Source organism: Gymnoscopelus braueri, assembly GCF_963280865.1.
Source record: "Gymnoscopelus braueri genome assembly, chromosome: 15".
In the NCBI taxonomy this organism is placed as follows: domain Eukaryota; kingdom Metazoa; phylum Chordata; class Actinopteri; order Myctophiformes; family Myctophidae; genus Gymnoscopelus; species Gymnoscopelus braueri.
The window spans coordinates 9,674,104-9,686,792 of record NC_137620.1 but is presented as its reverse complement, the minus strand read 5'-3'; the positions used below and the strand labels follow the sequence as shown (position 1 = coordinate 9,686,792).

The following is a 12,689-nucleotide window of genomic DNA, read 5'->3' as shown; positions in this document are numbered from 1 at the left end:
CAGACTCCTTTATGCAAACAGAACAATCCGCAAAAACGTATACAGTAGGCTATTATTATAGGCTGTAAACAGTAGGCTAAGTGGAAATGTTCAGTGAGATGATGGCTGTCAAAGGAGATTACACGAGGATTAGCCTATACATATTATTATGTTATTATAGAAGCCTAAAGATGGCCTGTAGAGTTAAATTAACATGATGGTTTTGGTGTCCATTTGGAGTTAACTGAACATATAGCCCACAGTGGTGGTAAAAGTGCTCAAATGTTTTTACTTAAATAAAAGTATCAATACCAAAGGTAAAAGTACCCATTATGCAGAATGTTCCATTTCACAGGTTTCAAATGCATAAAATGAATAAAAAATCTTTTGAAAATAGCAGATCTACAAGCTCACAATGCCTCGCATCGTGACGCGTTGTAAGCTTGTCGATCGGCTATTTTCAAACAGCCAAAGTTTAAATAGGGCTGAAGTGGTTGATGTCTGTTTTGTAATAATAATCTAAGTAACTAGTAACTAAAGTTTTCAAATAATTGTAGTGGAGTAAAAAGTGAAGGTATAAAAAAATAAATAGGCCGACTCCAGTAAAGTAAGTATGTCAAAGTTGTACTTAAGTAGCCTACAGTACTTAAGTAAATGTACTTAATACTTTCTCACCACTGGTGACCTATAGCTATTTTACAGAGTGCTTTGACAGCTTTTCGAGGTCATTACATGGTGTTTTTGCACACCTCCAGTCTTGTCTCTCCCCGGGGGGAGAGACAAGACTGAATGCAGGTGTTAATGGCCGATACCTGGCCATGCTGACCTCTGGCCCCGAGGGGGGGCACCATGCAACAAGCAGACAGTAGCTGGCTTCTGTGCGTTGGATGATGGGGGGAGCAGAGCCCCCTCGTTTAGCATGGGCTGGGGGGGTTATACATTTGCATTGGTGACAAATTAGCAGGCCTAGTTTCTCCATCACAATGGCCGCCCCGGCGGGGGGGTAACGGCCGGTGGGAGGAAGAGCTGTGTTTGGCCAGCGGCCCCAAATCTCACGACTAATATGTCAAAAAAACATGTGAAAGAAAGTGAGAAGTTTTGACACCTTCTCTCCTGGGCTCCTATGGCGCTGGGTGGTCCGCTCCGCAGCCCACATGGGTGAATTAAACAGTTAAATGAAGTGCAGCACTCTCCCTCGCATCAATATGTAAAAACATTAAGTGGGTCTAATTGTGTTATTTATTCGTCAGGCTGAATGAATCGTTGTTAAAACGTGGGCTGTTAAGAATAGGCCCTGTAATGTAGAAATAAGGCTAATATATAGTATGTGTGCTGGAATTATAGGCCTGAAAAGGCATACAGTGGTAGAAATAGCAGTAGGCCCTTGCAGGCCTACTCCAATTAAAGTTTAAAAGTAGTAATACCACAGTAAATAAAGTAAATGTCATGCATTGGAAATGTTATTTGAGTTGGCTACAAAAGTATTGGCATCAAAATATACTTACAGTAGCCTACCAAAAGTAAAAGTAGCCTATACTCTTGATACAGAATGGCCCATTTCACAATCATATATTATTGGTCTAATGCATGAATGTGTTCATCACTTTGATGTTGCAGCTGGTAAAATAATAACGTCATAATTTATCACTTAATGTATGTTTTCCATAATCTAAATCTGCAAAGCAACTAAAGCTGTCAAATAATTGTAGTGGAATAAAAAAATACAATATTTGCCTCTGAGATGTAGTTGAATGGCAGTACATCAAAAGGTAGAAATAAAAAAAAAGTTAAAAATACCTCAACGTTGTACTAAGTAAATGTGTACATTTACTGAGTATCCTATATTTGAGTAAAGTCAAGGACCCCAAATGGACTTTTATGAAGCTATGGGCCCCCAATTCAAATGATTCTCTCCTATGGGCCCTGATATGAAATGTGGTTTTGCTTTGAATTAAACAATCTGAACATCATAATTGTAGTTGATACAGTAGGTTCAACTTCATAGTGGTGAAAGTGCTGTCACTTACAGTCACTCATCAAAGTTTCTGCCCTGTTTTCCATGTATGGGAATTGAATTATAGTGACATTAAATTACTGCCCATTCAGCTTCAGACCCCATATAGAATCCCCTCCAGGAGCCATGCGATGCGAGAGTGCGGACCAGCCAACCAAGACCCCCCCCCCCCCTGGAAGGACTTCGAAAACATCATGCTGTATATATGCTTAATTTCCGCTCGACTGTGTCACGTGCCCAAAACGTAGCTGATCTACAAGCAAGCACACATTAATCAATGTGCGCTTGTAGATCGGCTTATAGATCTGTTTTTTAGATCACCGTAAAACAAAATAAAAATCGGGCTTTAGTGTAACAGGCCTATATCTGAAATTGTTGCTGTCAGGCAGAAACCTTGTATCTTCAACTTTTTCTTTATTTTTTCGTAAATCGATGCCCGACTTCATCATACAAGAGTGTCGCACAAAAGTAGAGAAAATAGCTCACAACGGCTCACGGTGCAAGGCGTTGTGAGCTTGTAGATCAGCTATTTTCACTATTTGAAATTGTTTTGAAAATAATGATGACTTTTTTGGTTTGCCACCCGACACCAACAATATGATATTGGATGAAGTGACGGCTCACCGATGGTTTTTATAACAGCTCAGTCAGTATTAAAATGTGGCTTCACCGTAATCCAATCGGATGCTAACGTGTCATTGTAGTGACCCTTCCATAGAATCGCACTGTATTTCTTAGTTTCACTTTCTTCTTTTCTCTTTGACTGATGGCCCGGTGACACAGCAGAGAGTGTCTTGTCTTGTCCTCGGTGACACTGAGTTTGAGGAGAATGTCAGGGGCCATTCAGTCACACTGAGACTTATCTCACTATTAAGAGAGTCTGTACGCCATGCGGTTTATATTATAGTGTCTCATTCACGACCCCACGGTCCAATAATGAGAGAGGCTTTTAAATGTTATGGAAATCACCGCAAATGAATAAGAAGAAGAAGAGGAGGAGAAAAAAAAACTCAGCTTGATGGAAAGCAAGGGAAATGTGAATGAACAGAAATTAAGTGGGATGAAATCAAGAAGTAAAAGGAGACCCGAGAGGAGAGAAGAAAAAAGAGGAGATAGATTAGAAGAGGGTGACCGGGCAGAGAGAGAGAGAGAGAATGAGAGAATGGAATGGGATGGAGGGAAGAGTGTGTGTGTGTGTGTGTGTGTGTGTGTGTGTGTGTGTGTGTGTGTGTGTGTGTGTGTGTGTGTGTGTGTGTGTGTGTGTGTGTGTGTGTGTGTGTGGGGGGGGGGGGGGGGGGGGGTGATGGGGTGAATGAACGTGAGGGGGGGCATCAAGAGGAGAGAGAGAGAGAGAGAGAGAGAGAGAGAGAGAGAGAGAGAGAGAGAGGGGAGGGAAAAGGAGAGGAGAGAAAGAGAAAGCAGAGAGAGAGGAGAGAAAGAGAGGAAGAGAGAATAATAGAGGTAGAGAAATAGAGAGGAGAGAGAGAGAAAGGAGAGAGAGAAAAAGGAGAGAGAGAGAGGAGAGAAAGGAGAGAAGAGATAGAGGAAAGGGAGAGAGAGAGAAAAGGGAGAAAATAAAGGTGGCAAAGAGGAGAGAGGGTGAGAGATAGAGAGAGATGATAGAGGGAGAGAGAGATGATTGAGTGAGAGGAGAAAGAAGGAGAGAGAGAGAGAGAGAGAAGGAGAGAGAGAGAGAGAGAGAGAGAAGAGAGAGAGAGAGAGAGAGAGAGAGAGAGAGAGAGAGAGAGAGAGAGAGAGAGAGAGAGAGAGAGTGGTGTATCAGTGTTGCCAGATCTTGAGAGAAAAATAAGCAACCAGGTCTGTGAAAACAAGTCCAATAGAAGCGACTAGACCACATGCACTTTAAACCTATATACATCAGCTATTTTAAAATAACCGATCTACAAGCTCACAACGCGATGCGACTCGTTAACAACACACATCTGGAACCGGGGTTTTGAATGATTGATTGAATACTTTATTAATAGTTTGCAAATAGTACAGTGTATACGATTACACAATGATGCTAAAAGGATAACACAAAAAGCTTGTTTCCATTGTGGTCCTGTGTATTCAATTAATCAATTCACCTTGGTACAAAAACAACTACGCTTTAGAAACAAGCCAAAATAAGCAACTACACTTTAGAAACAAGCCCAAATAAACAACTACACTTTAGAAACAAGCCCAAATAAACAAACTACGCTTTAGAAACAAGCCCAAATAAACAAACTACACTTTAGAAACAAGTCAAATAAGCAACTACACTTTAGAAACAAGCCCAAATAAGCAACTACACTTTAGAAACAAGCCCAAATAAGCAACTACACTTTAGAAACAAGTCCAAACTAGAAAAAGTGCTCCTCGGAGCACAGGTCTCCGCCAGGTCAGGTACGTTATTGTGGCCTCCTGGTGGCGCTATAACAGGCCCATGTGAAAAAAGGCAGAGGTTCTGAATTGGCATCCAGGGAGTGTGTGTGCACAGTTTCGGAGCGACCGGGCCAACGGTGCCAGAGATTAGCTGCTAACACACAGACAGGACACACGGACGGACACACGGACACACGGACGGACGGACAGGGGCGAAAACATACTCTCTCGCCATGCCTTTCGGCCTGGCGGAGACAATAAACAACTACACTTTAGAAACAAGCCCAAATAAGCAACTACACTTTAGAAACAAGCCCAAATAAACAACTATCCTTTAGAAACAAGTCCAAATAAACAACTACACTTTAGAAACAAGCCCAAATAAGCAACTACACTTTAGAAACAAGTCCAAATAAAAAACTACCCTTTAGAAACAAGCCCAAATAAACAAAATAAGCAACTACACTTTAGAAATAAGCCCAAAAACCTGCAACCTGCCAATAATTTACAAGCAACTTTGCAGGAAAAACAAGCCCAAAGTCGCTTATAATAAGTAGACATGGCAACAGAAAGAGAGTGGTGTATGGAGGAATGGTTGATGGAAGGGGGACGGAGGTTGGTAGTTTCAGTAGTTCCAGTCTTTGGGGGGGTGACAGCCCTCCATTGAATGGACCCTCTATCCCCCCCTCCTCCTCCTCCCCTCCTCTCCCCCCTCCTCCCGGTCTCTCTTCTCATGCAAAACAGTGACCCCCCCCGCCCCCCCCCCCCTTCCAGTGTCCCCAGCCATCCGTCACAGGGCCAGAAAGACCTTGGCAGGGCCCTTTACGAGCCCCCCCGCTTGCATAATCCCCCCGGCCCACAATCGAGCACCCAGCGGGGGGCTGGGGGTTTGGGTGGGTGGGTGGTGGTGGTGGTTTTGGTGGAGTGGTGGTGGGTTGTTACGGGACCCAGAGGGAGAGAAAGTATGGGTCCCTTCCATGGAAGGGGACGTGGGGGGGTGGGGGGTTATGAGGGGGGCCACCTAGGCTGTGGGGTGGGGAGAGGAGAAGGGGTAGAGGCGAGTATCGGGGTGATAATGATGATAGGGAGACATAACATGTTATGAGGCCTGCTATGTGTGTGTGTGTGTGTGTGTGTGTGTGTGTGTGTGTGTGTGTGTGTGTGTGTGTGTGTGTGTGTGTGTGTGTGTGTGTGTGTGTGTGTGTGTGTGTGTGTGTGTGTGTGTGTGTGTGTGTGTGTGTGTGCGTGCGTGCGTGTACTTGTATTGCTATACTTGTGAGAGCCAAGTATACAGTAAATACTTATTTGAGAAATGGACACCATCATTTTCCTGGTTCTCACAAAAGGAATTTTATGGTTTAAAAGATTTTTAGTGGTAGGTTTATGATTAGGGAAAGGTTCAGGTTGGGGTAAGGGTCAGGATTAGACATTTAGATTGGAGGTTTAGGGGTTAGGGTTGGAGTTTTTTGCCTATTTTATACTTAGTTGCGCAACGATGTCACGCACCGAAAAATGGGCGATACAAGAATGCAGATATTTTTCTTTTCTTTTGCCAATTTCAGCTATTTTCAATGCCACCCTAAAATGATGATGTCCTCACAACACAAGTATAGCAATGCAAATGCGTGTTTGTGTGTGTGTGTGTGTATGTGTGTGTGTGTGTGTGTGTGTGTGTGTGTGTGTGTGTGTGTGTGTGTGTGTGTGTGTGTGTGTGTGTGTGTGTGTGTGTGTGTGTGTGTGTGTGTGTGTGTGTGTGTGTGTGTGTGTGTGTGTGTGTGTGTGTGTGTGTGTGTGTGTGTGTGTGTGTGTGTGTGTGTGTGTGTGTGTGTGTGTTTGGTGGATTGGGGGGTTGTTCGGGAGAGTAAAGTTGGGGGTTGGTGGGTTTAGGGCCAGGACAGATGGAGGGGAGTGTGTTGTTTTGCGTGCGTGCGTGCGTGCGTGCGTGCGTGCGTGCGTGCGTGCGTGCGTGCGTGCGTGCGTTGCTGCATGCATGAGTGTGTAGGTGTGTGCGTGCATGCGTGCATATGGTGTGAATGTGTATCCTTCTTTGTCGGTTTGAGTAAATGTGTACTTATACAGTATATTTGCACATACTCATGTTTAATATTGGCTTCACTGTATACGTGTGTGAACGCGCGTGTGTGTTGTGTGCATGTGTGTGTTGTGTACACGTGTGTGTGTGTGTGTGTGTGTGTGTGTGTGTGTGTGTGTGTGTGTGTGTGTGTGTGTGTGTGTGTGTGTGTGTGTGTGTGTGTGTGTTGTGTACATGCTGAGGAATGTCCAACAAAGCATTCTCAGGGATTATGACATCCATTACTGGCTCCCAGGGCCTGGATGGTGTTTGTGTTTAATTGGCAGAGCAGCAGCAGCAGCTTGAAGTATACAAAAAACAGATAAGACATCATTAAACAATCAATATCACAGCCAGACATATACTCATTTGAACTCCTTTTGTTTGTATACTTAAGTATTTAATCAGATAAAATGAGATAAAAGTTTATTTTAGATGAATTGACTCAATTTCCTACAGAAATTCCATACAATTAACTCAAAATCTGTGAAAAAAAAGTGTTATTTAATCACTTTGTGTTTCTGTGTAAAATTGGACAAATTTGCATAACGTTGGTGTCGGGTCGGGTGTAAACCTTGTATGTCCAAAACCGTTCCTTTTTAAAATATTATTTATTCTATATTTTCACAACTTTTGTGTGACGCTCTTGCAGGATGAAGTGGGGTCATTACTTTAAGAAAAAACATAAAAAGTTGAAATATGGTTTCTCCCCGACAGCAACGATATCTTTATTAATATATCTTTATGTCCATCTTGTATTATTGTTGTTATGTTGCGTTAGCACAGTACTCAGTGATGTAAAGTAATTAAGTACATTTACTAAGTATTGTACTTAAAGGGGTAGTTCACCCCCAAAATAACTTTTTTTCTATTTGTTACTGACCATCTGGAGCCTTGAATTCATAGATATTTTTTTGTTTTTGTCACATTCCTAAGCCAATAATTTGATTATAATAAATGTGTCCCCATTGATTCCGGTAGGAGACACAAATGCATTTGTGTCTCCTACCGGAATCAATGGGGCTAAATTTATTATAATCAAATAATAAAGGAAGGAATGCGACAAAAACAAAAAAATATCCATGAATTCAAGGCTCCATGGGGTGAGTAATCAATAGAAAAAAAGTTATTTGGGGGGTGAACTACCCCTTTAAGTACAATTTTGAGGCATTTTTACTTTACTGGAGTATTTCCCATTTTCAGTACTTTTACTTCTACTACATTATATCTCAGAGACAAATATTGTACTTTTACTCCACTACAATTATTTGAAAACTTTAGTTGCTAGTTACTTTGTAGATTTTGATTATTATTACAAAATGTAGGCCTACATTAACCACTTCAGCCCTGTATAAATTTCGACCATTTGATGCGACACATTGTGAGCTTGTAGATCTGCTATATATATATTATTATTTTTTCTGCATAATGAGTACTTTCTACTTTTGGTACTTTAAGTACATTTTGATACCAATACTTTTGCACTTTTACTCAAGTAAATTTAGAATTCCAGACTTTTACTTGTAACAGAGTATTTTTACTATATTATAGTATTGATACTTTTATTTAAGTAAAAAAAAGTGAGTACTTTTTCCACCACTTTAGCTTTAATGTCTTACCACGTGCTGTATACATTTCTGACTAATAAAGTATTTCAAGCCCTTGGGAATATGGTCAACGTAGTATAGGGTTTAAGACAAGTACTCCTCACCTATATTTAATCAGTAAGTGGATCACAGTTGATATGGAGCAAATACAAAGTCCAGTCTCTCTTATGTACTCACTTTGTGACTAAGGAAAGGTTCCATTACTTTATTTACTTTACTTTACTGGTTCATAGGAGGCACCTATATTGGCAAATAAACTCTTGACATCAACTTTCTTGCCGCATAACAGGTGTGAGTCACTTTGAGTCATTTAAAAAAAAAACTGTGGTCTAAAACTGCTACTAATGCTACTAGGCCTACTTATTTTAAATCTGAGTGTGTACAAACAGTGGTGGAAAAAGTACTTTTTTATAAAAAAAAGTATTTTGAAAATAGCAGATCTACAAGATCACAATGTGTCGCATTGTGAGCTTGTGGATCGGCTATTTTCAAATGGCCGAAATGTATACAGACTAGCTGAAGTGGGTAATGTACGTTTTGTAATAATAATCCAAATCTACAAAGTAACTAGTAACTATCAATAATTGTAGTGGAGTGAAAGTACAACATTTCCCTCTGAGATGTAGTGAAGTAGAAGTAAAAGTACTGAATATTGGAAATACTCCAGTAAAGTAAACATATTTCAAAATTGTAAGTAGATTACTTGAGTAAATGTACTTACTTTACACCACTGTGTACAAATATAGGAACCAAATCCATGTGGTTCAATGGTTCTCTGAGTTAGAAATGTATAAAGTAACACTGGATTTTTACTATGTGGCCCAAAACCTTTCACCTTGAACTGGTGGTAAAAAACACACTCTTTACATATAGTGCTCAAAAGCACAAAATTGACGTATAACCCATCTCATTATATTGTTATATAGTCCTGATGATTTTCCAATTATGTGAAAATATATAAATCCATAAATCACACTTTTTCCTCATGTGTGCATAAATGCTGCAGTTATATCTAAGATGGAGACACATTTTCATATCTGGTTCTGCTATTGATTATTGTCATCATTGCGGATATGTTTACGTAGAATAAATAAGTAGTTGATACCTTTAGTTAGATAGATAGTTAGGTAGATTGAGATTAACAATATAGAATGTAATCAGCAAATACATTATGATGAAGTATTATAAATTATTAAGATAAGACGGTACATTGATCAGGGCTGTCCAGCGTTATGTAAAGTAATTAAAATAAGCCCCTCAGTTATGCAATACAATAAAGTAATATTTATTATTCTGTACATAAGTACATTCGTTTTGGTTCCTGAAGTAGATTTTATCCCAATACTTTTTCCTTTATTTGTATTTATTATTATTTTTAGTCACAATTTGAATTCTGGACTTTTACTTGACTGTGGTAATTCCACTTGTACTGAATTCAAAGAGTTCTTCCACCATTGCAGATCCCAGAGGAGAAGTGATGTAAACTTCATTTCCATAACAACAAGCCTAAAGCTTCACAAAGTCCCTACAACTTACAACAAACCAAAGACTCTGCGTCATTCCAGCGCAGGTCCCCCCTCTGGTGGAGATAAAGCAGAACTACACCCACCAACTGCAGTCTCTGGGTACCATGATGTAGGTTTGTTACATTATGTTACATGATGTAACAAACAGTTGACACTGACATGATTAGGCTCTATGCACAGCAGCCATATTGGAAAGATACCTTCACAGGTGTTACCAAAGATCCTAATGAAGGCTCTGTTCCATTTAGTGTAGCACAGTGGTTCTCAAACCTTTTAATTTCAAGGACCCCCATAACTCTACAAATGGAACCAAATGGCCCTTACGGGTACATTTGGTTCCATTTGTACACTCTCAGAGTTACACACCCGTAAACTGCCCTAAAGATACACCTTCAGGAGGCTGCAATTCAAAAATGGCCCCCGTCTAAGTCTTAACCTACCCCCTACCCCCATTTATTTTTCTTCTCTTGTACATTTTTTTTTCACTCTTCATACCAGTAACCTGTAAGCTGATTGTATGACATTCTGTATAGTAGTGTGTATATCTGTCTGTCTCTTATATGTCATCATGATTTGTGTGCATGGGGATCTCATCTTAAACAAGCTCAGTGCTTAATGAGTCTCCCAGTTTAGTAGACCTTGTATTGTGAATTTGTACTTCCATGTACTGATGTTCTCATGTCTTACTAAATAAAGTACATAAATCAATCAATCAATCAATCAATCAATCAATAAGGGGCCATTTGGAACCCTCTCAAGGAACCATGAGGGTCCCTGGACCACACCTTGAGACCCAATGGTGTAGCAGTGTTTTCAGTGAGCCAACATGCACAATATCAGCACCCCGACTCTGTGTGACCAGAATGGAACAGAGCCTTCATTAGTAACACCTGTGAAGGAAGTAAGAAGAGGCCAAATGTATTTCCAATATTGCTGCTTTGCATAGAGCCTGAACTTTGAGTGTTTCCTTCTGAGAAAACATGAGTCATATTTATAAATAAGGACCGATTGTTATCATGTCATGTTGTGAGAGTGTCCACCTGTTGCTTATTGTTAATAGACAGGTTGGATTTAAAAGGAATATACACCCCTTGCCAATTTCTCTGGGAAGTAGGCTACTGTAGGCAGTGGTGGAAGAAGTACTCAGATATTTTATTTAAGGAAAAGTAGCAATAAAATACTCTGTTACAAGTAAAAGGCCCGTGTTCAAAATGTTACTTGAGTTACAGTGCAAAAGTATTGGCATCAAAATATATTACTATTAAAATAATTGTAGTGGAGTAAAAGTATAATATTTGCCTCTGAGATGTAGTGGAGTAGAATTAAAGTACTGCAAATTGGAAATACTCCAATTCAAACAACTTTATTTTCCTTTCGGAACTTCGTTTTTGCAGTGGTTAAAAAGACAAACATACGTATAGTCAATACATATATACCTATGTCATTATAAAAGACAAGTAAAAAAAAAAAAAAAAACTCAAATGGTACTTAAAACAGTAGGCTACTTGAGTAAATGTAGTTAGTTACTTTACACCACTGCTATTTTCTACCATGTAGGTTTGTTACATGATGTGTCAAATAGTTGACACGGACATTATTGCAATCTCAAGGACTTTGAGTGTTTCCTTCTGAGAAAACATGAGTCATAAATGAAGACCGATTGTTATCTATTATTCTGGTCCTGTTGTGAGTGTCCACCTGTTGCTTATTGTTCATAGACGGGTTGTATTATTTTTAGCCACGGATCACACGAGGTCGTCTCAGTCTGTCACGACCGTCATGGATGAACTTCAACTTGGTGTTTGCACTTTCTCAAAAACGTTCAGATTTCCAATATGAAGTGCTTACCCCATGGCTACGGATATTACAATTATGTACGAGCCCTCAGAAGTACCCGTATTTTACGTATTGTTCAATAAAAAGCATTTTAATCCGATCGGTGGCCATTTTCTCCATATGCATTCCACTACGTGACCCTACCGGTTAGGAGGTGTATTGCACTTTGATACATTATAACTCTATGAGAAAATGGCCACCGATCGGATTAAAATGCTTTTTATTGAACAATACGGAAGATACGGGTACTTCTGAGGGCCCGTACATAATTGTAACATCCGTAATCTGAACGTCTATGTAGGGGGGGGGAAAGGGAGAAAGTGCAAACACCAAATTGAAGTTCATCCATGATTGTTTCAGGGCTAGATTATTTAAACCCGTGCCACTTTCTCTGGAAAGTAGGCTACTGTAGGACTAATAAACTAACTTTAGGCAGCCTCTATCAAATAAATGTCACTATTAAATACTATAATAATTGGTCCTCACTCATTCTCATTATAAGATGGCACAATGTCTGTCTACTCTGTGTCTCATCATGGCCTATGGACGGTGACATCATCATGATCGATTCCAAGCTAATATGTCTAAAGTATATAACCTCGAGCTTATTTATTTTATTTTTCCAGTGTTGTAGCTGCATTTTGCCCCGTTATCGGTAATTGTAATGTTATTTTGTCGGGGGAAAAAAATAAACTACAGCCTTGCTCTTCCTGGAAATTAGCATGCTGAAATAGGCCATTGTTCTTGCATTAGCCCTTATTCGCTTACTTAATTATCGTATTTTAAATTGCCAGACTGGTTGAAAGGTTTCTGAACAGTGTGGCATCTTATGGGCATCATTAGTAAGGACCAATTGCATCATGCATGAAGATAATATCTTCATACATATTCAACCATATGGTTGAAAATAGGCAAAGTGGTCCTTTAATATTCACCCATATGTTGCTACTGTAGCTACATCTTTTCATTCATATACCCTGTTGATACTAATCATATATCATTGGTGATGGTCACAGGTGAGGTGACATACGTATATTCATTGTTGGCGATATGTAGCCTACATTTTGATTGTACATCAATCATGTTAAACAGTAACCATTCATTTGGACCCAATGCAGTTCGTTCTCTTTCTCACCTGTTCCACAGCTTCTATCATGACACTTCAATTCCTTCCCACGGATACAAAACGAAAACAAAGTGTTTATTCCTTTAGTATTCTTTGTAAGATCTGGCTTCAAAACTTCTATTCAAAAAGACGACGGCTTCCATTTACCTGTTGTCATCTG

General features: G+C 39.8%; 1 protein-coding gene across 1 annotated transcript in view; it reads right to left on the bottom strand.

Moving 5' to 3' along the window:
• sh3tc1 (SH3 domain and tetratricopeptide repeats 1) overlaps positions 1-12,689 on the bottom strand; it is a 254,841-nt gene that overhangs the window by 31,429 nt on the left and 210,723 nt on the right. The window lies entirely within an intron of this gene.